Here is a 25744-nt window from a genome sequence, read left to right on the forward strand (position 1 = left end):
AACTTTAATGGGGTTCCCACTGGCCTAATATGGAACAATTTGGGTATTAAAGTGAAAAGCCACTGTGATTTATTGAAGCATATCAAATATAGAAAAGTCCATGAATTCATAATGAGATAATAAAAAAACACATTAGTCACCATTGGAGCTTCCTAGGACACCAAGTCATTCTGAAAATTGATAAGTAAAAGGCAAGAGCCAGGTACTTGTCCTAAGCTTTCCTATAAGAACTGTACTTCAGGATAACCATAGAGTTGATGTGGGAAATTTCTTCCTTAATATAATTGTAGCTTAAAAACACAATTCAGTGGTTAGGACAACGTCCGCCCCCTACACCCCCGACAGGTGCACTTTGATTCCATGGGTATGCCCTTGTTTTAATTTTTTTTTTAATGATTTTTATTATAAAGCAAAACATATAAGGAAACTACACAGATGTGTGGCTTAATGAATTCAACATTTTTATAACCATTATCAGATTAAGAACTATGTAGATTTTTATCAGTTACCCCAGAAGCCACTCCATGTGCACTGTCCAGATCACAAGCCTCCCCCTTTCCTATATGTAACTATTGACTTTTATAGTTCCTTGTCTTAAAAAAGTTTTATTATCTAAATGTCCATCCCTATATTTTCATCTTGCCTGTTTTAAAAATTAGATCTATTTTTAAGTCTCTTTTAATCTACATCTTCTCCTCCATCCCTCGCTTTTCCTTATCATTTATCTGTTGAAACACCCAGGCACTTTGACTAATAGCATTTCCCAGTCTGGATTTTGCTGGTGGTATGCCAATCAGTCGGTATCTTAATGAACTGACCTTTGCCTTCCTCACTTTCCTCCCCTCTTGCTGGGGCCGGCGTGCAGCTGCGGGAGCTCTGTGGGAGCGTTCCTCAGTCCACGTTCCAGCATGACTGATGGAAAAGCCAGCTCCCCTACTTCCAGCTGCTCCCAGCTAAGGCTCCATCTGGTTGTTTAGGTGGTTAGCTGATATCTGGAGCTCATCAACGTGCCTCCAGTGTCCACCTCAGTCTTTTCCTTCCTCTTCATGGGACACGCATTTTGACTCCTGAGATGGGGAAAAGTAGAAACTGAAGCATTAAGGGTTTCATTGCACCTTAAGGTTCACGGAACCTCATTCTTTCCTAGTGGTGCATTTGGGTGACTGAGCAATGTACAAAGCCCCAGCTGAGTTCCTAAATATGGGCCAGGCTGGTTAGCATCCTAAGTGTTCAGTATCTTTTAAAGATATCTTGTATGTTTAAATATACTTTGTAAAGCTTAAAAGAAAAAAATCATAAATGTAACCATATTTCAGTCACACTCTGTGTTCCATTGGGGTTTTGTAGGCACACCTTGATGCCTAATCAAATATATCACATTTGTATGAGAAACTAAATGCCAAATTCCAAACATTCCACTTAGAAAATGTGGGAATGGATCCCTTTTATAAATTTAAACGTTGCCTGAATGGTCAATTATGAGATTTTAGATTTTGGTTTATGCAAGCTGGAATCTGAAATTATCTTCCTAAAGAAGGCTTACATATTCTTACCCCTAAGCATCTCCTCAAATGACTTAAAATATCACTTCTTTGTCTATATCCAAATATCAGAAAATAATGATTCTCTTTCTGTTATGTAAAAGGAAGACCAAGATTCTTGCTTCAGGAAACTAATGCCCCAAATTCCGACCACCACAGAGAAAGTCATAATACTCCCCAACTCTCTAAAAACTAGAAGCCAGCACTGTTATTATACACTCTGAGCATTTCTCCAGGGGAAACAACCCCTCCCTGCAAACACTCTAAATTTCCAAGCAATATGTGGAATTATTTAGGACTTAAATGTCAATCGGTGGCAGCTGGGAAATTTTTGGATTTTGAAATGTGATAGTCTCCATTTGTTTGCATCCGGTTAATAGTCTCTGTTTCACTTTAAAAGCATCACATCAAAGACAGAGGCAAAATGTAATAATAACAAAAAAGATTGATTTCATTCTGGGGCCCCATGGTAATGATTCTTTAGTTTCTTTGACTCATTACAAATTAAACTGGGTCCGAGAACACCAACTCATTTTTTAAGGCCTTTCAAGTAAGCCAAATAAGGGTATTCAGCCAAGACTCCTTCATATTCACATTTCTAGGACACCCTGATTTGATAATATAAGTTCCATACAATGGAGTAACAGTTAAATCAGGGGTCTACAGACGCTTGAGCCTCATGTAACAGAGCTGCAATTTAAGGCAGCATGGCCTTTGAGCGCTAAAGCAACAGCACCTGCTATCTTATTTTAATAAGACCCAGGAGACGTTCCGGAGGTTTCTATTTCACTAAATTTTCACTTCATGTTCTAGCTCTGTTTAATATTCTTGTAATGGGAGAAGAGAGCAAAAGGCTTTAGCAATGCTAGGAAGATTCAAAATGTGGTATGAAAATACCAGAGAGTCCAAAAGAAAATGTTAGGATGGAAAGATAAATGTTATGCTCTCCCTACCTTAGTGTGTTATTATAAGAAATAATACAAAAGCATAGATAGTTAAAAGACAATTTGGCCTGTGTATTTAATAATCTCATGCATGCATTAAAAGAAAAATATTTAGAAACTTACATGAATTACATATTTTGTGGTCAACAGAGGTGACATGATGTATATATCTAAATATAAAGAAGACTTCAAAACTAGAATTTTATAACTTGGTAATTATACAGAAATGGAGCAAAAAGTGTAGCTTTTCTAAAAGATATTTACAAATGTTGCACTGTAATTAAAAATACACATTTATATCAAGTACACAGGGAATAATTATTTAAAAATTGATGCTGCAATAGGTAATGAAGCAAGTCTCAGAACACACCAAAGTATCAATATCCTACTGACATCATAGAAAAGAATAATAAAAATAACTCTAAAATGTACAATGGAAATGAAGAACATTTTTAAATGACTCACTGGCCAAAAGGAAGAAATCATAATGGAAATTATCCAATGCACAAAACTGAAAGTGAAAGTACTGTGTATCACAAACCAGGAGGATACAGCTAAAGCAGTTGTTTTAGTTGCTCAGTCGTGTCTGACTCTTTGTGACCCCATGGACTATAACCCACGAGGCTCTTCTGTCCTTGGGATTTCCCAGACAAGAATACTGGAGTAGGTTGTCATGCCCTCTCCAGGGAATCTTCCTGACCCAGGGATTGAACATGCATTGGCAGGTGGATTCTTTACTGCTGAGCCACCAGGGAAGCCCTACTAAAGCAGAAGTTCAAGTAAATTTATTCTACAGATACTAATCTCAGAAAGGAAGATGCAAAATAATTAGTGAACATGTTGTACAACTCAAAAAGTTAGAAAGATAAGAAAGTAATAAAGATTGCAGAGGTTAATAAAACAATTTTTAAAAATATAGTAAAGATGTACAACAAAACTAAAAGCTTATACTCTGGGAAGACTAATAAACTTTAGGAAGAGACTTGGCAGGAAGTTTGATCTCAAGCACATAGCTGATTTTGTCCTCAGGACATTTTATGATATCTGTCAAGGCTGTGAAAGGCAATATAAAACTCACTAGATAAAGATTAGAGTTTGGGACCTGCCCAGAAGAGTGTCCCAAGAATATCTATCATGAATATATTTAATCAGATAGAGGAAAAGATGGAGAAGACAGACGAAAAAAGGGAGAATTTCACCAGGGTATAAACACCCACACACACTCCTTTAAATGACAATTACAAAATGAAAAATATAGTATCTGAAATTAAAGGATACAAAGGTAAGGAAAATATTATATTCAAATATGTAATATGAATATAATATAAAATATTGTATTATATTATATTACATTATATTCAAATGACATGATTGGATTCTCTGCATATAATGAAACAGTAAGAGATATGGGCAATGTTGTTAGAGAAAAGATTTCATAAAAATATGTGTTGCATTCCTATATACAAGAAGCAGATAAAATATATGAATTGAAACAAATTTTTAAAATAGCAACAAAATTATAATATATAATTATATATTAAATATACTATAATTTTGTTTAATTTCACATGCCAACTTGACTGGGCTAAGGAATGACCAGATAACTGGTAAAACATTATTTCTGGGTGAGACTATGAGGCTGCTGCCAGAAGAGATTAGCATTTGAATCAGTAGTCTGAGTAAAGAGATCTGCTCTCACCCAATGTGGGTGGGCATTTTCCAATTTGTTGAGGGCCCAAATAGAACAAAAAAGAACAAAAAAAAAAAGAACAAATTCTTTTTTTCTTGAGCTGGATGTCCATTTATTTTTCCTGCCCTCGGACATCAGAGCTCCTGGATCTTGGGCCTTCAGACTCTGGGACTTGTACCAGTAGCCATCTTGTTCTCAAGTCTTTGGCCTCAGATTGGGAGTTACACTATCAACTCCCCTGGTTCTCAGGTCTTTGACTCAGACTGAATTATACCACTGGCTGTCTTGGCTCTCCAGTTTGCAGACAGAAGACTGCGGGACTTCTCAGCCTCCATAGCCATGAGAGCCAATTCCTATAACAAATCTCCTTTTGAAAGTGAAGTGAATGTGTTAGTCATTCAGTCGTGTGCTACTCTGCCACACCATAGACTGTAGCTCATCAGGCTCCTCTGTCCATGGGATTTCCCAGGCAAGAATACTGGAGTGGGTTGCCATTTCCTTCTTCAGGGGATCTTCCTAACCCAGGGACTGAATCCAAGTCTCCTGCATTGGCAGGTGGATTCTTTACCACTGAGCCACCAGGGAACCATATCTATATCGACATATATAGATAGATATAGATACAGATGTCCCTATATCCTATTATTTCTATTTCTTTGGTGAGCCCTGACTAATATAGTACCTAGGAATAAATCAAACAAAATATGTACAGAACTTTGGGGGAAAGGGGAAATAATAAAACTTTACTGAAAAATAAAAGAAGGATATTAAAAGAGAATACTATACCATGCCTGGCTTCCCCAGTGGCTCAGCGGTAAAGAATCTGCCGGCAATGCAGGAGTCATTGGAGACGTGGGTTCAATCTCTGGGTCAGAAAGATCCCCTGGAGAAAGGAAAGGCAACACACTTCAGTATTCTTGCCTGGAGAATCCAATGGACAGAGGAGCCTGGTGGGCTACAGTCCATAGGGTTGCAAAGAGTCAGACAGGACTGAAGGGACTTAGTATGCATGCACGCATACCATGTCCATGCACCTATGGTCACCTAATCTATGACAAAGGAGGCAAGAATATACAATGGAGAAGATGGTCTCTTCAATAAGTGGTGCTGGGAAAACTGGACAGCTACGTGTGAAAGAATGAAATTAAAACATTTTCACAGACCATATTAAAAAATAAACTCAAAATGGATTAAAGACTTAAATATAGGACCAGAAACTATAAAACTCCTAGAAGAAAACCTAAGCAGAACACTCTTTGACATAAATCACAGCAATATTTTTTTGGATCTGTCTCCCAAGGCAAAGGAAACAAAACCAAAAATAAATAAATGGAGCCTCATTAAACTTAAAGGCTTATAATCACTTATATGTAGAATCTAAAACATAAAATAAACTCATGAATATAACAAAAAAAGAAACGTATTCACAGATACAGAAAACAAACTAGTGGTTACCTCTGGGAAGCGGGAACAGGGGAGGGTCAAGATAAGAATAGAGGATTAAGAGGTATAAACTGCTATATATGAAATATATAAGTCACAAGGATATATTGTACAGCACAGGAAATACAGCCAATATTTTATAATAACTATAAATGGAGTATAATCTATAAAATTTTAAAATATGTTGTACACCTATAAAAGAATATTGTTTATAAACGCAGTTGTTAAGTGTTAAAAGTACGACAGCATACATAAGAATGATGAACCCTGAATTCAGGGTCCTGGGCTACTGTTCAGCCTAATCCACACTGTATGCCAGAGAACTATATTCCAGGGAGAGGCATTCATAGACCGAAAGGGAGGAAGAAGAATCCAGGGGCTTCCATGGTACCTATAATGTCTAATTTCTCAAAAAGAAGTAAATAAAAAGAAATGAAGGAAGCAAAGCAGAATGTAAAGATTTACTAGAACTGGGCGGTGGGCACATAGGTGTCTATGAGGTTTTTCTCTGTGCTTTTCTGCATCCTTGCAATTTGTCAAAACAAAACATAAATGGGCACGGAGGAGGCACTCACTCAGCAGCACAGTTGCTAAAAAAAGAGCCAAACTGTGAGACACACAGAAAGAAAGAGCAACAGTGAGATGAGAAGCACCCATCCTTGATTGAATTAATTAAAAGAGATATTTTTCCCTTGATATTCTTCCAGGAACTTTGTCCATTTTATTCTTCCTATGCATACTACACTCCTACAGACCTCCCCGTACTCCCCAGAGGAACCCAGATGTTTCCAGCTTTGGTGTTCCCAAGACCTCCCTCCTTTTGGCCTCATCCTTCCTTTCAATTGTTAGAAAAAAAAGTACTTTGAGCCTCCATTCCAAGTACTGCTAGAAGTCCCTTGGTCCTTCCCACAGCTAATACTTATTTCACTCTTAATTACGTGTCTGGTGGTGTTCCAAACATTTCACAACCATTGTCTCATTTAATCTGTGAATGCAGCAAGCTTAAAATAAATATTAATTGAAAATAATATACACTAAGAGAATGGCACAAAAGTTCTTTTTGTCCCCACTTTCAAGATGAGGAAACTGAGGCTAAAGAGGTTAGTTGACTTCTTCAAGGCCACACTGTTAATAAGTAGTGGTGGTCCCCACTTGGCCTAATCTCAGAACTCTGAGATTTTATTTCCACTAAGCTCTTGATCTCAGGAACATCTTGCCTTCTCTAGTCGTTTTTTTCTTTTTCCCATGTAGACCTAATTAAAGTGTTCAGGTCTTTTTCCATTCATCTCCCCTAAACACCACTATCAAAGGATCTTACATGTAGAAGAAGCCTTTTGAAAGGAGGGCAGCACATTACTGAAATATAAAAAACAACTTAAAATTGAATATTATACACTCCTGTCTGCTCCCATTTTTATATTGAATTGTCCAGCTTTCTTCCTAATGTCTCCTACTGTCCTGTCTTACTTCTCCTTGCTCTTCCCTAGCCCTTCTCTCAGTATTCACATCTTCCTTTTGCCTTACATCATCACCACCTGATTCCTATTTTTCAAAGTCAACCTTTAGTATAATGATAAATTGAATCCTTCCTTTGTCTTATTCTCCTCTTTCCAACAATGCCCAGGGCTGGAGTGAGGTATATGGGGTTCACCATTCAAACTCAAATATGCCATCAAGACATTTTCCAAAACAAAGAGGCATCTCCCTGGATGTGAATAATGCCCTTTCTCTTGATGTAAAAATGTCCGTAGTTGGTTCTTGTTTTAAATAGAAGGATTTTCTTTATCTTCTCACCACACTGATGCCTCTGAGATTTATTACCCTGTTTATTTCATATGATTTGCATCACTTGATTTTATGTACCCAGTTTGAAAGTCTGACATTAAACTAAAGTTTTCTCAAAATAAAGCAGACTCCTTAAAACCACTGAACCAGCTGCCTGACTAGTGTTACAGCTTGAATTCTGTTCCCCGCCCCCCACAATTCATATGCTGAAGTCTCAACCCTTCAGTTCAGTTCAGTTCAGTCGCTCAGTCGTGTCCGACTCTTTGCAACCCCATGAACCGCAGCACGCCAGGCCTCCCTGTCCATCACCAACTCCCGGCGTCTACCCAAACCCATGTCCATTGAGTCGGTGATGCCATCCAGCCATCTCATCCTCTGTTGTCCCCTTCTCCTCCTGCCCCCAATCCCTCCCAGCATCAGGGTCTTTTTCAATGAGGCAACTCTTCGCATGAGGTGGCCAAAGTATTGGAGTTTCAGCTTTAACATCAGTCCTTCCAATGAACACCCAGGACTGATCTCCTTCAGGATGGACTGGTTGGATCTCCTTGCAGTCCAAGGGACTCTCAAGAGTCTTCTCCAACACCATAGTTCAAAAGCATCAATTCTTTGGCGCTCAGCTTTCTTCACCATCCAACTCTCACATCCATACATGACTACTGGAAAAACCATAGCCTTGACTAGACAGACCTTTGTTGGCAAAGTAATGTCTCTGCTTTTAAATATGCTATCCAGGTTGGTCATACCTTTCCTTCCAAGGAGTAAGCGTCTTTTAATTTCATGGCTTCAGTCTCCATCTGCAGTGATTTTGGAGCTCAAAAAAAAATAAAGTCTGACACTGTTTCCACTGTTTCCCCATCTATTTGCCATGAAGTGATGGGACCAGATGCCATGATCTTAGTTTTCTGAATGTTGGGCTTTAAGCCAACTTTTTCACTCTCCTCCTTCACTTTCATCAAGAGGCTTTTTAGTTCCTCTTCACTTTCTGCCATAAGGGTGGTGTCGTCTGCATATCTGAGGTTATTGATATTTCTCCCGGCAATCTTGATTCCAGCTTTGTGCTTCTTCCAGCCCAGCGTTTCTCATGATATACTCTGCATATAAGTTAAATAAGCAGGGTGACAATATACAGCTTTGACATACTCCTTTTCCTATCTGGAACCAGTCTGTTGTTCCATGTGCAGTTCTAACTGGTGCTTCCTGACCTGCATACAGGTTTCTCAAGAGACAGCTCAGATGGTCTGGTATTCCCATCTCTTTCAGAATTTTCCAGTTTGTTGTGATCCACACAGTCAAAGGCTTTGGCATAGTCAATAATGTAGAAATAGATGTTTTCCTGGAACTCTCTTGCTTTTTTGATGCTCCAGTGGATGTTGGCAATTTGATCTCTGGTTCCTCTGCCTTTTCTAAAACCAGCTTGAACATCTGGAAGTTCACGATTCATGTACTTCTGAAGCCTGGCTTGGAGAATTTTGAGCATTACTTTACTAGCGTGTCAGATGAGTGCAATTGTGCAGTAGTTTGAGCATTCTTTGGCATTGCCTTTCTTTGGGATTGGAATGAAAACTGACCTTTTCCAGTCCTTTGGCCACTGCTGAGTTTTCTAAATTTGCTGGCATATTGAGTGTAGCACTTTCACAGCATCATCTTTTAGGGTTTGAAATAGCTCAACTGGAATTCCATCACCTCCACTAGCTTTGTTCCTAGTGATGCTTTCTAAGGCCCACTTGACTTCACATTCCAGGATGTCTGGCTCTAGGTGAGTGATCACACCATCATGGTCATCTGGGTCGTGAAGATCTTTTTTGTACAGTTCTTCTGTGTCTTCTTGCCACCTCTTCTTAATATCTTCTGCTTCTGTTAGGTCCATACCATTTCTGTCCTTTATGGAGCCCATCTTTGCATGAAATGTTCCCTTGGTATCTCTAATTTTCTTGAAGAGATCTCTAGTCTTTCCCATTCTGTTGTTTTCCTCTATTTCTTTGCACTGATCACTGAGGAAGGCTTTTTTTTCATCTCTCCTTGCTATTCTTTGGAACTCTGCATTCAGATGGGAATCTTTCCTTTTCTCAACCCTTAGTACCTCAGTATATAAGGTACTTATTTAGAGACAAGGTCTTTTATTAAAAATTTATTTTACTGAAATATAGTTGATTTACAATGTTGTGTTAATTTCTACTGTACAGCAAAGTGATTCAGTCATACATATATATATATATACACACACACACACACACATTCTTTTTCATATTCTTTTCCATGATGGTTTATTGCAGGATATTGAATATAGTTCTCTATGCTATACAGTAGGACCTTGTTGTTTATCCATTCTCTATGTAATGGTTTGTATCTTCTAGTCCCAAATTTCCAGTCCAACCCCCCCTCATCCCCTCCTTGGCAACCACAAGTCTGATCTGTATGCCTGTTTCTGTTTTGTAAATAAGTTCATTTGTGTCACAGTTTAGATTCCAAATGTAAGTGATATCATATAGCACTTGTCTTTCTCTTTATGACTTACTTCACTTAGTATGATAATCACTAGGTCTATCCACATTGCTGCAAATGGCAATATTTCATTCTTTTTAAAGGCTGAGTAGTATTCCATTGCATATATGTACCACATCTTTAACCATTCATCTGTCAATGGACATTTAGTTTGTTTCCATATTTTGGCTATTATAAATAGTGTTGCAATGAACATTGGGGTGCATGTATCTTTTTGAATTATAGTTTTGTCCAGATATATACCCAGGACCCAGGAGTGGGATTGCTGAAACATACGGTAACTCTATTTTTAGTTTTTTTGGGAACCTCCAAACTGTTTTCCATAGTGACCATACCAATCTACATCCTTACCAACAGTTTAGGAGGGTTCCCTTTTGGAGACAGGGTCTTTATGGAGGTCATTAAGATGGACTCTAATTCAATCTGACTGGTATCCTTAAAAGAAGAGGAGATATTGGACACAGACACAGACAAAAGAAAGACAACATGAGACATAGAGAAAAGATGACCTACAGGCCAAGAGAGAAGCTTGGTACAGGTCGTTCTCACAGCTGTCAGAAGGAAATGACCCTGCCATGAACACCTTGATCTTAGACTCCTAGCATCCTAAACTTTGAGATAATAAATTTCTGTTCTTTAAGCCATCCAGTGTGTGGTACTTTGTGGCAGCCCTAGCAAACTAACACAACTACATAGTACAAATTCTTCAGCTTGGAATTCAGAGACATCCAAAGTGAGGTCTCAACTGCTCTCTTCAATCTTCTCTTCCCGTGTAGCTCTTCAACCAAATGAAGCTCTAGGCAAACCGTACCACTTGCAGTTTCTGCACTCAGCTCCACACCCTCCCACATGTGCACCTTTGTGCTGGCTCTGTCCTCTTACTGAGGACAATTTCTGCCTGTGACCACCTACCTTTCCTTTAGGGTCCATCTCAAGTGTCACCTGCTTCATAATGACTGTCCTGAGTCATGCACCAAGATACTCTTTGAGGTCAACCAGACGATCTGGGCCTGAATCTAGATCCACTGCTTACTAACTGTGTGGCCTTGACAAAACACAGCTTCTCAAAGTTATCTATGGGCATGAAAAGATACCACTTCATAAGATAAGCATTGTGAGGATTAAGTGATTGCATGTAAGGCACTTAGCACAATGCTTGGCATAGAGAAAGCATTCTGGAAATGCAAGCTTTTTTTTTCTTATTTTGTATTATCTGAATCCCAATGGCATTTTATGCAAAGCTCCTTTATGCTATTTACCCTGTTCTGTCTTATCTTATTTGTTAGTGGGATTAATCAATTAAATCACTACTGACTTAAAACAATCATTCACCAGATCCTGCAGAATCACAAGAGAGCTATCAATCTGTCAGTCCTTGCTATATCTGAACCAGGTGAGGTCTCCACCCATGAGTAAAATTCAGCCTCAGGCTCCACACCTGGTGATGCCCTTTCAGCAGTTCTTTGCTGTGTCAACTCTGCAACCCTATTCTCTATTCCCCCATCCCAAGGGACCCACAGACTTTGGTTTCTTGGAGACTAACCAGCAGGTTTTCACACCAGAGTCACTTTAAATAACTTTGCATTATGATGTTTTGTCAGTTAAGAACTCCAGCATCAGACAGACCTGGCCTTTATCCCCCATGCCACTGTTGTAAGTTCTGTGACTGGCCATTTTATTTGACCCCCTCCCCCAAGACTCACTTTACTTATGTATACAATTAAGATACTAATACTTCTACTTTAATAGTTTCCTGTGAGGACCAAAGGAAGTCATCTGGAGAAAAGGTGTTTGGCACTACCGAGCTCTCAATAAAAGGTGTCATTATCATCACATCTCTTGTAATTCTTAATAGATTATAAACTCCGTGAGACAGGAAATATGTGTACATAGACTCTATAAAAGTTTATCAAAGAAAATTTTGAATTTTGATGTAAATACACCTGAAATGCTTATATCCACATGTATCTTGAAACAGACCATGTTTCTGTCTATATGAAATTAGAACAGAAAAGTACAATTTTTTTAGATATGAATAAGTCTAAGCTATAATACTAGGTGGTTAACAAATAAGAGTTAGCATTATTCAAGGTCATTTTTTGCTATTCATGTGGAAAAGTAATAAAATAATGAAAAGTACCAAATAAACAATTCACTGGCTGCTTTTTTTTTTTTTTTAATGTTTCACAAATTTGCATGTCATCCTTGCCGAGGGGCCATGCTAATCTTCTCTGTATCATTCCAATTTTAGTATATGTGCTGCCGAAGCAAGCACTTGCTGGGTTCTTTTATTCAAGCTTCATTTTCATAGCCAGGAGAAAATATGATCACTTGTAATTTAAGTCTTTTCCAAGGGATCTGTGGCCAGATGTGGTAACATGAATTAGCCTCCATTTTTAATGTCCTTTTTTTTAAAAAAATATTTGGCATTGTGAATGCACCCACCCTCTCACAGGGCTTTAAGAGCAAAAAAGTATTTATGATATAATGGTACATACAACCCAGGGGAGAAACAGCCAGTGCAGTTGATCAGTAGGTAGCATGGAGTCTGTGGGCTACAGTGTTCCAAAGGGGCCCATGTGAACATCTAAATCCTTGAGATATATTTTTTGACATTTTAAAATTTTGAATTGGAGGATGATTGCTTTACAATATTGTGTTGGTTTCTGCCATATATCAACACGAATCAGCCATTAGTATACCTATATCCCCTCCCTCCCACCCCCTACCCAATCCCACCCCTCTAGGATGTCACAGAGCACTGTGTACCTTTGAGATATATTTTTAAACATTGGTAGATAAAGCTAAGGAAAAAGAAAAATGGCAACAACAAAATGTCATTTCTGCACTCCAAGCAAAGTCTTTCTAGTAATTAATTGGTGGAGATGCCAATGTTCCTTTAAAGCAAACTCTCCCTTTGTTCTCGTGGGAAAAAACCCAATTGGACCCTTTAAGTAGACATTAAACAAAGATAATTTGGGAGAAAATGCATTTCTGGAGGAAGAGGGAGAGGTGACACCATTCCAGTTCCCTGCCTGGCTCTCTGAACTCATTTTTGGTCTTGTGCTTAGAGGAGCGAGTTGGAAGTGTACTCCAACTCTTTTCAGAAAAGAGTTTGTAAGATTCTATGCTTAAGACCCAGATGACAAAAATGTAAGAGAGTTGAGGAAAGGACAGTTCTCTTGGCCTTTTCATTTGTTGATTCATTCGTTCAAAAAATGTTTATTGAGGGACTTCCCTGGTGGTCCAGTGGTTAAGACTTCACCTTCCAGTGCAGGGGGTGCGGGTTCAATCCCTGGTCAGGGAACTAAAATCCCACATGCCTCAAGGCCAAAAAACCAAAACATAAAATAGAAACAACGGTGTAACAAATTCAATAAAGACTTCTAAAATGTTCCACATCAAAAAACAATCTTCAAAAATAACATTGAAAGCCCACTTTGCATTGCACTCTGTGCTACGTGCTGGAGGAGAGAGTGATGAATCAGACACTCTCAGTGCCTCGCTTCACATCTCTTACATTCTGCTTTTGTATTATTCATCACTGATGCCTAACAGATTACCTCAAAACTTAGTGGTTTCACCATTGCTGCCCTGAAAATTAATTCATCAGTACCATCTTTCTAGATTCCATGTATATATATACATCAGTGTGTGATATTTATATTTCTCTTTCTGACTTACTTCACTCTGTATAATAGGTTCTAGGTTCATCTACCTCATTAGAACTGACTCAAATGCTTTCCTTTTTATGGCTGAGTAGTATTCCATTGTATATATGGTTACCACAGCTTCTTTATCCATTCATCTGTCGATGTACATCTAGGTTGCTTCCATGTTCTAGCTATTGTAAATAGTGTTGCAATGAACATTGGGGAGTAAATTTTTAATAATTTATTAAAAATAAATAGAGAACAGACTTATGGACACAGGGGAAGGGGAGGAGGGAGAGGGTGAGATGTATGGAAACAGTAACATGGAAACTTACAATACCATATGTAAAATAGATAGCCAATGGGAATTTGCTGTATGTCTCAGGGAACTCAAACATGGGCTCTGTGACAATCTAGAGGGTGGGATGGGGGGAGGTGGGAGGGAGGTTGGGGAGGGAGTGTGGGTGTACCTATGGCTGATTCTTGTTGATGTATAACAGAAAACCAAAAAATTCTATAAAGCAATTATCCTTCAATTAAAAAAATTTTTTAATTTACAAAACTGAAAAAAAACTTAGTGGTTTAAAACAGTGAACATTTATTATCTCATAGTTTGTGTGGATCAGAAATCTGATTATGGCTTAGCTGGATGTCTCTGTCTCGGGTCTTGCCCGAAGCAAGAGCCAGGCTGTCAGCCAGGGCTCCAGTCACCTCAAGGCTTGGCTAGGGAAGGATCGACTTCCAAGCTCTCTCGCGTGGCTACTGGCAAGGCTTCAGATCCTCCTTGGCCGACGGCCAGAGACAACAGCCCCTTGCCACACAGATCTCTCCACAGGGCAACTCAGAAGTCGGCAGCTGGCTTCCCCCAGAGGGAGGGCTGAAGCAGGAAGGAAGTCATGGTCTTTTTGTAACCTAATCTCAAAAGTTACGTTCATCACTTTTGTGAGATTCTGCTCATTAGAAGCAAGTCATTAGGTTGAGCCACATGCAATGGTAGGTGGTCACAAAAGGGTACTAATACCTGGAAGCTGGGATCATTGGGAGTCATCTCAGAGACAGTCAATCATAGGTAGGGTCTCTCCTCATATCACTGACCTTTGTGAGGGCATCCTTCCTCATTTTATCCCCAAATTGATTTTTCTGGTATAATAGAGGAAATTTATTTGGGGGGTGGGGTGGGCAGGTATCATTCATTATCAGAATCTATTCAATACCTGAAAACATGCTGATTAAGAAATTTTATAAAAGCAGGAGCCTACAGTACATTTTTAAAAGAAAAAAAAATGTCCCCTAGCCCTGCCAGTAATTCCAATCAATTTCCACAAATATCACTAAGGCACTCTTAGATATATATCTATATAACCATTCACCAAAAAATATTTCAACATAATAAAAAGCATTTAAAACAGTAATTACAGAACGTCCCTGGTGGTCCACTGGTTAAGAATCCTCCTGTCACTGCAAGGGACACGGGTTCGATCCCTGGTCCGGGAAGATTCTACATGCCACAAGATAACTAAGCCCGCACACTCTGGAGCCCTTCTCCACAAGAGAAGCCACCATAAGGAGAAGCCCAAGTGCCGCAACTAGAGAGTAGCCCCTGCTCGTCACAACTAGAGAAAAGCCTGCAGCAACGAAGACCCAGCACAGACAAAAAATTAATTAAAAAGTTAAAATATTAAAAAAATAAAACAATTACTGAATAACTTAACCCTTAAGGACCTCATTAATGGATATGTTGGCATGTAATACACAATGAAACTATATAATATCACATGCAATTATTTTCCTTCTATACAGCAACAATCACATACATTAATGTAAATAATATATTAAAGATTTGTAATTGTTACAATGACATTTAGAAGAATAAAAATAAATCTAGCAGCAAAGGATTTTAATGCTGCCACATATGGGTCTCTTACAGCAGGTGTAAGAAACACATAGCAAAATTTGGTTGTAATGTTTTCCTGTCAATCTAACAACTATTTGGATAGTGAGAGTGAGAACTACCTATATTTATTTTGTGCTTACCACATTTCTAGTATCTATAACTAGTGCTAATTGACTTTCAGTTAATTCTCTTATAGCTTACAGACAGAAATCAAAGTTATCAGCAAATAATGACCACTTTTGTATTCACTTTGTTCAACAACTAGATGGTTTATTCTGACTCTTGGCTTATAACATTGACCAGAATGTAAGCCATGTTAAACTTAGCTTTCTTGAAAAAATAAAAACACACCATATTTTTGGATGGAAAGCCTAACTATAATAAAAATTGTAATTCTCCCCAAATGAATATATAAATTCAAAGCAATTACAATTAGATTCCCATAATTTTTTGTACTACTTTGTTTTATAACAGAGTACATGAGCTTAAGGCTTCCCTGGTGGCTCAGACGGTAAAGAATCTGCTTACAATGCAGGAAAGCTAGGTTCAATCCCTGGGTTGGGAAGATCCCCTGGAGGAGGGTATGGCTACCTACTCCAGTATTCTTGCCTGGAGTACTCCATGGACAGACAAGCTTGGCGGGCTACAGTCCGTGGAATCTCAAACAGTCGGAGACGACTGAGCGACTAACACACATACACACATACACACACACATACACACATTCACACACACATGAGCTTTAGATAGAAAAACAAAACTCTAAGTCTAAACTAATAAAGTTATAAAAAAATAGTATGTGAATCTGCATATGCCAAAATTTAAATATATCTTGAAGCCACTATAAAGAAAATAGTATGAAATTAACATACGAATAGACAAATAGGTCAGTGGGACTATTACAGAGACTTTGATATGTGACAAAAGTGGTAATTCAGTTCAGTAAGAAAGGGGCAATTTATTTAACAAAAAGTCTGGCACAATTCTTTACCCATCTACAATAAAATTAATTTTAAGTCTCTACAATACCCCACTATTAAGGGTAAATTTACTTAAACTTAGAAACATGTTTCAATAATGAAACAAGAAAAGTCCCAAGAACTTTTAGACAAACATATGTGTAACTTAGTGGTTTTGAGATCTTTTATCTGAGTTAGAACACCCAGAAACTATAAAGGAAAACTTAAACATACTGACAATGTAATTTTCTTTTTAAACATTTCTATAGAAAAATTCCATAAACAAGTTCAAAAGACATATGATCCATTGAGAAATATAACTTACAAATACATATTCCAGATAAAAGGTTAAAATGTATAATACTCAACTAGCTCCTTCAAACTGATAAGACAAAAATACACAGTAGGAAAATGAAGAATATGAAGTGCAAATCCAAATGGTCTTTAACAATAGCAGTTTGAGAATATGTAAATTTTAAAAAACACTTAAGTTCTTTCTCACCCATTATATTGGCCAATATTTAAGTACTCACAACTATTGTTGGCAGGATGGGAAGGAAGCATTCATCACACTGCTTATAGTACTGTGACTGTTCATAGTTTTCTGGGAAAGCAATCTGGGAATATCTATAAAAATGAAAACCACACATACCTTTGGTTCCAACAATTCCACTGGTGTGAATGTATCTCAAAGAATTAAAAATAACAGTATAAGAAGATTTACACAAATCCATGAAGAGATGGTAGGATGGCATCACCGATTCAACGGACATGAGTTTGAGCAAGCTCCGGGAGTGGGTGATGGACAGGGAAGCCTGGCGTGCTGCAGTCCATGGGTTGCAAAGAGTCAGACACGACTGAGCGACTGAACTGAAGTGACTGACACAAACCCATACACAAGGATGTTTACAGCAGCATTGTTTCTACCATGGCAAAAAGCTAGTAGCAAAAAGAATGCCCTTTAACAGAGAAATAAGTAAATAAATTATATATCCATACCATGGAATACTGTGCAGACATTCAGAGGAATTAACTAAATCTGTTCCAGTAAACTTGGAGATTCCACTGTTGAGTAAGAAGAGCAAGAGGCAGAGGAAAGTATATATGATGCTTCTTCAAAAATGAATAATGGTTTTTAAACCCCTATGTGTATATATGAGCATTTATTTTTAACATAGTTATATGGACCTGAAGAAGGAGATGAAGGATATACACATCCTTTTGTTAGTACTGGTTATACAGTGGAGGGTGACATGCAAATGACCAAAATTGTATTTGTATGTAAATACATACAAGAGATGAATGAAAGGATGGTAACCAACATATAACACTGGTTACCTCAGGGTGGTGAGATTTCAGGTGATGTTTTACTTTTATTTCTTGTATTTTTCTGTACTTTATTTTTGCACTTTGAATAATAAACATGTTAATTATCTAATCAGAAAAAGAATAAATCTATTTTCTAAGAGACAACTGGGAAGAAGAAAGTAGTGTTCAGTTTTGAACAGCTATGCAGGAATAGATTTGAAACCAGTTAGAAACAGAGAATAATAGGAGGGGATACAGTTTAAAATTATTTTAGATAAAGGACTGAGAGGACTTGACAATTTGGAGGTCCATACGTGTGCACACACATACCACTTTAAAGCTTTTAACCAGTGGGAGTTTTTTCAACTTTATTGAGGTATGAAGAAGTGAAGTCGCTCAGTCGTGTCCGACTCTTTACGACCCCATGGGCTCCTCTGTCCATGGGATGTTCCAGGCAAGAGTACTGGAGTGGGTTGCCATTTCCTTCTTCAGGGGATCTTCCTGACTCAGGGATTGAATCCGGGTCTCCCGCATTGCAGGCGACGCTTTACCCTCTAAGCCACCAGGGAAGCCTTATTGAGGTATAATCGACAAAAAATCGTATGCATTTAAGGTGTACAACTTAATGTTTGATATATACATATATTGTGAAATGATGACCACAATCAAGCTAATTAACACAACAGTCATTCTACAGTTAAACAATAGTCACCATGCTGTACGTTAAATCTCCAGAACTCATTCATCTTACCTTACTGAAACTTCGTATTCTTTGGCCAAGATCACCCCATGGAGAGATGTAGGGAAATTCTTTAGCTGCGTGCTCTATGCTGCTGTTGTTGGTAGCCATGAGGTTTCTGTCTCCTAATATTTGCTAAGTTTTTTCACATCAGCAAAGTAGGCAGGGTTCTGTCATTTTTCTCTTCACTAACAACCTCTTCAGTCCTGAGTCAAACATTTTGTCTGCTCAAGGGAGAAAAGGGGGAAGATTTTTTGTTTTTGTTAAGAGGGATGGGGAACTACTACAGGAGACTTTGCTTTTAGGTAATTTTTATCAGTTAAGCTACTATATAAATTCTAATGAGTTAGGACTCACACATGCATCCCTGGGGGCTCAGACGGTAAAGAATCTGCCTGCAATGCGGGAGACCTGGGTTTGTTTCCTGGGTTGGGAAGATTCCCCTGGAGGAGGGCATGGCAACCCACTCCAGTATTCTTACCTGGAGAATCCCCGTGGACAGAGGAGCCTGGAGGGTTACAGTCCATGGGGTCACGAAGAGCCGAACATGACTAAGTGACTAAGCACAGCACACATGCATATATGCATGCGTGCAGGTTTATAGATACATGCTTTTTCTATCCTCTATACAGATATATATTTAAATAAATAAATAAATATCTGTATAGATAAATAAACACTTATTTAAATGCTTTTTCTATCCTCTATACAGATATATATTTAAATAAATAAATAAATATCTGTATAGATAAATAAACACTTATTTAAATGCCTAAATATTTATTTAGATACCTATTTAAATACCTTAATATTTAAATAGATACCTATTTACTTAAACCATCCCTTGTTGAAGAAAGGATTTTAAATGGCTGTTAAATAGATAACATTTTGTACTTTCAAGAGAGTGACATCTTGAAAAATAAGTTCTTGCAACCTTTACTTTCAGGCCATGTCTCTCTGTCTCTAAGGACCAGGAAATAGCATCATCCATCTGGTGACTTTGGCTACAAAGAGTCTTCCAAGAATCATTCCAATCTATCACTGTACAAATGATCGTGAAGATGGTCAAACGGCCCCAAACCCCTTGTGCTGCAGTTCAGTCAATAAGTGCTTGTTGAACTGAACGTTAATTCACTGAACAACCCCCATTTCAAAAACAGATCTAAAAGAAGATAATCATTTCTAAAGCGCTCTCAAGTCAGGCAGTCACTATCACAGCTGAAGTGAGACCGTACTGACCCAAATTGTGTCAATTTCCAGCAAAACTTTTGCTTCTGCCTAGCGTACCATTCCATATCCCCACTGGCACCAGCTTCTTCCTCATGAAGGCAGCTTGGTATAGTGGAGCCACAGAGGCTTGAATTCAAAGCCTGTCTCTGACCCTGACCAGACATTGATTAGCTGTGTGGCCTCAAATGAGTCAATTAGTCTCTTGAGGCCTCAGTCTCCTCATCTGCAAAATGGAACCAGTAACACCTGGATCACAAATTTCATTGAGGGCTAAGTGCAAAGCTCTTGGCTCTGATTAATATTAAATCTTTCTTTTCCTCCTTCTCTGTCTTCAGAAATCCTACTTATTCATCAAGGTCCACACACACACACACACACACACAAAATCACCTCTTTTGTGACACTTTGCCTCACCTTCTCTACAGAATTAATTATTGTCGCCTCTGCACATTCACAGCACTCTGATCAGACCCCTTTTAGACTACTTACCACATTGCATAGTTTTCATATCTGTCTCAATAGATTAGAGGCTTTTTGAGGGCATAGCCTGTATCATACTCACTTTAACATGCGCCAATATCTTGCAACAGGGCCAGTGCCTGGCACATAATAGATGCTCAATAAATATTTGCAGGATGAGTTTCAGCTATAAGCAGAGAAATATCAGTTCAATAGTTCAAATATCATGGTATCATGACCTAGTTAAGTGTGATACTTTGCGGTTTTCGTTTGCTTTTGCATCATTCATCTTCAGAATTCTCAGAGGGTAAATATACCTCTTGGCAAAAAAGGAACCAGTCTGTCTACTTTATTTAGACTTTCAAAAGGCCTTTGACAACCAGGCACGATTCCAAGGGAAACATTTCCTGTAGGTGGAGAGCTGCCTCTGCAGCCAGTTCACCTCCATGCGCTGAAATCTTTTTCTTTTCAGTGCCATCTTTGGTCTCACCTCCTTCAGGAAGCCTCTTCTGATTCCTCCAACCTCCCTCAAAAATGGTGGGGGCATTCTGTCTCTCATCTCTTGTGGAACACAGAACAGTTTGCTTTGTGTATATTCAACTCCTTGATTATATGTCCAGTTTCCCTTACCAAGCAAGAGCAAGTGGGAGGAACTGGATCTAACGACCCTGGTAACCCTGCAGTCCCCACTACAGAGCTGTATACGTCATAGGCTTATAATATACAATCAATGAATTGAATATATAGACAAGTGCCATTCTGAGTGGGAGAGATTGCATGTAAGAGCCCCGCTATTACAGTCAGAGGAACATAGATACCAGAGAGGAGGAAGAAGGAAGGAAGGAAACCAGCTTTTGCCAAAGTTCTGATCCTTAAACACTTTTTTATACAGGAAGGAAAAATTGATTTGCTCATGTACTATGTGCTAGGCTTTGTGCTATGTATTTTTACATACATAGTCTCATCTGGTGCCCCCAGTAAGAAAGAGGAGCAGTCTTACCTGCCCCCATTTGTTCCTTTCAACAGATGTGTATATTCAGCACCTTTTTAAATTTCACACCCACCATTAAGGAAAAGGCAAAGAATCACAAGATATGTGGGAATGATATCTATGTAAATTATCACAATACAGAGCAATACAAAAATATTTCATAAAAGGCCTTTGAAAAGATTCCACACTTAAGGAATCTTTTTAAAAGCCTAATATGTTTGTTATCAAGACAACATTTAAGTCTAGTCACTGGGTTTTTTTGAAATGCCTCCTCTTTTCAGTATGAAGATAAAGACTGCCCTGTATGAGCAATCCAGCTGCATTGATCTCCCTTTAAATCCAAGCCGGAGATAACCTGGGGATCACAAGTTGAAAGTTTATACTGGCCAATCGGGCCACGAGAGGGGGTGAGGGTAGGTTCATGGCAGACTGAAAAGCAGTACTACCTCTAAAGGCAGCTACTCAGCTTGAGCTGATCATGACCATGAACAAATGCAGGCCCAAGCATGATGCAGCCAGAGCTTCTGGATTCTCCAGAGAAACCAGAAATCTGGATTATCAAAATGGAAAACCTCCTGGTTTGTTTTCGGTGCGGGGGACAGGGGTGCACACCATGAAGCAGGAGGGATCTTAGTTTCCTAACCAGGGATCGAACCTGCACCCCCAGAATTGGAAGCACAGTGTCTTAACCACTGGACCCCCAGGGAAGTCCCAATCTCCTGGTTTTTAACTGTCTACTCAAAATGCTTAGAATGTTGTATAGGCCAAACAAGACACAAATACTAGTTTTTAATATTGATACAAGCAAAGCAACATAAAAATATTGACTGACCTGCACTTGACCTCAATATACAGTACCGCTAAAGCTCTTTTGGACTCTGCACGTGAAAGCACTGCCATCATCACTTTCTGCTATCCTAATACTTGGTCCTGGTACCAGTGACTTCCTTTGAGACAGATCCAGGGCTTTTTCCCCAGTCTTTAAATGCCTTGACCTTTAGAGCATTTAGCCAACATCACCCTCAGACCCAAGTTACTACTGCTTCAGCAGAGGCAAGTTTGCATCTCTATCTGCACTACTACTGCCTTAATTCAACTGCCTGCCATATTGGAAATTTTGGGTTTCTGCCATATGTCCTAACTGGTCTCCCTGCATCATGCTTGAGAATCTTGAATTCTCTTTCAATACTGTATTCTCAAAAACACAGCTACAATCGTGTTGATTCCCTACTTAAAACCCTTCACGAGTTTCTAGCTTTCTTTCAGCATGATGTCCAAGGTCCTCCCTGATCCAGCCTCTGCCTATCTCTCCAGCCCCATCTCCCATCACTCCACCCCTTAATCCCTTTTCCTGAGTCAACCAAGCTATTGCAGCTCTCTACAAATGCCATGCTTGCCTATGCCCCCATTGCCTTGATGCAAACTACTTCCTCTGCCTGGAAAATCCTACTTCCAACCGCCTTCTCTAGGGAAGCTCCAACTACCCCTGTGACCCTCAGCTCACATGGCAGTCTTCCTTGAACCAGCCCTACCTGCACCCTCAACCATGCTGGGTGAGGCGCCCCTGGCCTCCTCTATGAAACTATCCGAGTGCTTATCTCACTTCTTGAATAGTTTGTCTCCTCTGCTCCAAACTCTGAGTTTCTAAAGGATAGGAACTTATTTTTAAAACTCTGTGTCCCCACTCTCCAGTTTAGTGCATTACATGATGTAGAGTCAACACTTTATAAATATTTGCCAAGTGATTGTGAATTTCCTGCTTCGATTCATGAAGGTCCTGATACAAAGGAAGCACTCTTCCCAGAGCAGCTCAGCAGGAGACAAAATAGCATAAGACACAAAGAAAAGGATCTGGAGGACTTAGACGAGGAGAATAGCATAGAAACCCAGAACCTTAACAGTTTCGAAACTACACTGAGCTAAACGCTTCCCCCAATTCCTTAGTGAAGAGGAAACTGGAAATTAACACTGCATGCTAAGTCGCTTCAGTTGTGTCCGACTCTGCAACCCCATGGACTGTAGCCCACCAGGCTCCTCTGTCCGTGGGATTCTCCAGGCAAGAACACTGGAGTGTGTTGCCATGCCCTTCTCCAGGGGATCTTCCTGACCCAGGGATCGAACATGTGTCTCCTGTAGTCCTGCATTGCAGGCAGATTCCCTATAGTTTGATATAGAAATTTTATACCTCAGTTTAAATTACACTAAATTCTATGTAATCCTTACCTACCTTGAGTTCTTTTGGTAAAGCCTTTCTGGGGTCTTCAAGGACTGTTGACTGGACTGCGTGGATGCCACCTGGCAGATGCAGTTAGATTTTGGTGCCCAGCGAGGGAAGGCCAGGGAAGGAACACATTTTCCCACATGGGGCCTGAATGCAGCTAATTTCTGCTTGAGAGTGCTCCCAGGACCACAGCCACAGCATCGTTGCCTTTGCCCTTCACAGCTGCCCTGAGCACTTAGCAGAGGAGATATTATTATCCCCCTTTCAGAAATGAGGAAACAAAAACCACAACGTTAAATGACTAGATTTCTCTCTCTTCCTGCTTGGGACCCCCCAAGCATGACAACAGCGGTTTCAGCAATATTCCTCTACCTGCTTTAAAACCTAGTCTCTCCCATGATAATCCCCCAATTTGGGAACTAAAAGTACTCCAAAATGATCTGGCTCAAGTCTCCATGTTTCATAGAGAATGCATCTTTCTAGAGCTTTTATCAGCCTGAGGGAGGAAGAGCAAAGGAGACTGGCTGGAGACCAGCTCCTTAAATTCTTTGCTTTCCCCAGCGGGGCCCCCGGGGCATCATGTGCTCTTGCTGGTTTCCATCTGCTCCACGTGTGGCCTTAGCTGAGCTCTGAGGCTGCCATCCCGAGCCGGCCTGTATTCAGATGACAGAAAATGACACTCTGAACAGTGATATGACTTGCCCTATGACTCCAAGGCAGTGAAGGTCAGATCCAGGACTGGGCATCAGTTTCTTCTGGACTGCCAGTGCAGAATTCTATCTACTGTACCATGCTATCCCCCCAAAGGTGGCAGATGCTGGGGACACAGAGGATAGGGTCCTGCAGAGACCAGGTGACTGGGAAGTGTCTTAGGAAGAGAAAGGAGGGCTGACAGCAAGTTCTAAAATGCCACCATAACATGCGCGCGTGTGTGTGTGTGTGTGTGTGTGTGTGTGTGTGTGTGTGTGTGTGAGAGAGAGAGAGAGAGAGAGAGAGAGAATGTAGTGTCTACTGTGAGCTAGGCCCTACAGGGCCATTTCATGGATATTTTATAAATATGTAGATGATTGTATGTGTGTTTGTAGAGATGACTCTGTGTGTGTGTGTGTGTGTATATATATATATATACATATATATATATATTATATGTGTATACCTGGTAGCTCAGCCGGTAAAGCATCTGCCTACAATGTGGGAGACCCGGGTTTGATCCCTGGGTCGGGAAGATCCCCTGGAGAAGGAAATGGCAGCCCACTCCAGTATTCTTGCCTGGAAAATCCCATGGACTGAGGATCCTGGTAGGCTACAGTCCATGGGGTCGCAAAGAGTCGGACACGACTGAACGACTTCACCTTCACTTTCACTTTTCACACATATAATATAGTACATATAATACAGTATAATACAGTATATGACATACAATATATGACATGAAATTCATTTGTGCTTATACGTACACAATATGTGTTGTACATGTGCATACACACACACATACACCTTTATAAAATTGTCTATAGGCATTTCATCTATAAGCTACCCATTAAATAGCCCTACAGGGCCTAGATCACAGTAGACACTACATTCAGTTGATACAATATTAATAAGGCCAATATTTAATGAGCATTTTTCATGTATTATCTCCTTTAATCCTTCCAATAACTCTGTAAAGTATGTACTATCATTGTACTCATTTTACTGATGGCAAAGAAAGGTGAAATGACTTGCTCAATGTCACATAGCTCGTAAATAGCTTAGTCAGAGACTTGCCTGCTGGCTCCAAAGTCCAAGCTCTAAACCTTTATGCTAGAAGGCCTCTCCATGTCTAGGTTTTGTTTCTGGCCAAATACATACCTCTCTTCTTCTGAAAGAGATGGAAACACAAGTTCTTTCTTAATTTCTTAATAGTATCACTTCCATTTATTGAGCATGTATTATATGCCAGGTGCTACATTATCTCATGACAAACCAATGAGGCATATACTATTATTATCCTCAAGTTACAAATGAGAATATTGAGCATGTACTATATGTCAGGTACTGCATTATTTCATGACAAACCAATGAGGCATATACTATTATTATCCTCAAGTTACAATGAGAATATTGAAGCCTAGAGTGGCAGAGTAACTTAATTGTTCAGAGTCACACAGAGAGAAAATGGTAGGCCTGTCTGAAAGGTGAGAGATTGCATAAAGGGTGACCTTACTTAGAGTCACATTTTGTACAATCAGCCGGTAGTGTGCTGACTAATGTTTAACCACTGGATCTCAGGGAAAAAACAAAGGGCCCTCAGCTCCAGGCAGGCAAGAGTAAGTGCAATCCAGCCTGTCTCTCCCACTTAATGCAGCTATAAAACCTGGACAGATTCGTGAAGCAGCTATTTGA

At 39.4% G+C, this 25744-nt stretch overlaps 1 protein-coding gene and 1 non-coding gene across 2 annotated transcripts in view; both read right to left on the reverse strand.

Moving 5' to 3' along the window:
• The window catches only part of KLHL13 (kelch like family member 13), a 280675-nt gene extending 263652 nt beyond the window's left edge, over positions 1 to 17023 (reverse strand). The window contains exon 1 of the mRNA XM_061136960.1: positions 16945 to 17023. The gene's annotated coding sequence lies outside the window, so the exon portion shown is untranslated. The remainder of the gene's footprint in view (positions 1 to 16944) is intronic.
• Positions 12074 to 12180, reverse strand: LOC133053255 (U6 spliceosomal RNA). The gene has a single exon (XR_009692187.1). It is a non-coding gene; the product is annotated as a U6 spliceosomal RNA (small nuclear RNA).
• Positions 17024 to 25744: the final 8721 nt, after the last annotated feature.

This window comes from Dama dama, chromosome X (genome assembly GCF_033118175.1).
Source record: "Dama dama isolate Ldn47 chromosome X, ASM3311817v1, whole genome shotgun sequence".
NCBI classification, from domain to species: Eukaryota; Metazoa; Chordata; class Mammalia; order Artiodactyla; family Cervidae; genus Dama; species Dama dama.